Here is a 1,700-nt window from a genome sequence, read left to right as displayed (position 1 = left end):
GCTGCTAGCTGCTAACCGGGATTTTTTTTAACCCTTTTAGCTCCCTTTCTCTCTGCAATCCATGTCGCCTTCGTTTAACCCCTCGGCGCCAACTAGAATGCCGAGAATGTAACCCTATAACCCCACCTTGATACTTAGCAGCTAGGAATAAACGACAGACCACTACTATTTGTTGGGTGAGAGTCGGTCACAGCTTTATTAATAATTTTATTTATCAAACCAACTTTTATATCTCAAAACCAACATCAACAACTTGAAGTCTCAAGAAGCGGTATGCCCCACAGACTCCCTCTGTGGGCAAGTCCGCCTTCTTCTCCGTCTTGATTTTGATCACCGACCTCCACTGAGGAGCCTGTGTACTCCTACACGGCGCTACGACCCCCACCCAACAAAAACAAAGCTTGCTCTACTCCATCCTGTAAGCCAGACAAGAAAATATCCAAACCGATGTCGTTCAAATGGACACCGTCAGGCCACATAAGGTGCTCATTATCCCCTTCCAACTGGCGATGACGTACGACCACCCCAGCTCTGGAGCGTATAAAGTGAGAAATACAGTTATTGACAGTACGCCTGGCCCATTCAATCTCTGTGGAATCCCTAGCCCCTTGCCACGTAACCCGGGGGATAATTTACGACCACACTACATTTTCCTCGTGGAAGAAAGAGGGGAGTATCTCCAAATCAGCCCGTATTAACGTGATCAACTCCACGATTTTTAAGAGGCAAAGGTCATTGCCTCCCGCATGAATCACTAATATAACAGGAGATCGCACTGAGTGGCTAAATTCCCCTGCTTCTGGGAGGACCTGTGACCAGCGCAAGCCCCGGACACCCCACCAACGGATTTGAATATTCCGAAAACCGAGGCCTCGACCGCCCGGCCGGCATTCAGCTCTCTGGCCTGCCCAGAAGATATACGAGTGGCTGATGAAACATTCTGTAGGCTGGACCGCATCTAAAAGAAAATCGAATCAATAAATGAGGGCGAACATATGAAGCAAAACAGGCAGATTTCCATCTTCCGATCCACTGCACATCGGACTCTGGCAACCCAGCTCGAGCCACCTCAGTGGCAGCCCCAATCCTGAAAGAGTGGGTACTAGTGATGAGCAGCAGGGGTCATATTCGAATTCGCGATATTTCACGAATATTTTGTAGAATATTCGCCAAATATTCGCGAATTCTAATATTCGTTATATTCTATGATTGTTTTTACTCGAAAAAAAAATCGACAAGGTAATAATCGCGTAATATGTGAATTTTTGTAATGCTAATTTTTATCGCAAATTTTTTAATTGCCGAACAAAAACATGATTCCTCCCTGCTTTTTGCTTGTGGGCCAATAAGTCATAGCACTATATCAAATATATTCGTTTTTTCAAATATTCGTAATATTCTAAAACAAGAATATATAGCAATACAGCGAATATTCGAATAAAACGAATGTAGAGCAATTTATCTAATATAGTGCTATAATCTTTTTTTTTAATAGTTGTCATTTTTTTCCAATCTGAACTTCAGATGAGAAAAAATGACAACTATTAGACAAAGAAGATTATGGCACTATATTAGCTAAATTGATCTATATTCAGTTTTTTTTTCTCGAATATTCGCTATATTGCTATATATTCTTGTTTTAGAATATTACGAATATTCGGAAAAACTAATATATTAGTTTTTTCGAATATTCGTAATAT

The 1,700-nt window shown here is 41.4% G+C and overlaps 1 long non-coding RNA gene across 1 annotated transcript; it reads right to left on the bottom strand.

The window, feature by feature from the left end:
* Positions 1-361: 361 nt before the first annotated feature.
* Positions 362-871, bottom strand: LOC121005621. The gene is made up of 3 exons (XR_005779955.1): positions 714-871; positions 640-643; positions 362-409 (listed from the first exon to the last, which is right to left on the bottom strand). It is a non-coding gene; the product is annotated as an uncharacterized LOC121005621 (long non-coding RNA).
* Positions 872-1,700: the final 829 nt, after the last annotated feature.

The sequence above is a fragment of the Bufo bufo genome, chromosome 1 (assembly GCF_905171765.1).
Source record: "Bufo bufo chromosome 1, aBufBuf1.1, whole genome shotgun sequence".
Classification (NCBI taxonomy): domain Eukaryota; kingdom Metazoa; phylum Chordata; class Amphibia; order Anura; family Bufonidae; genus Bufo; species Bufo bufo.
The sequence above is the reverse complement of the archived record's forward strand: the minus strand, read 5'-3'. Positions and strand labels throughout refer to the sequence as shown.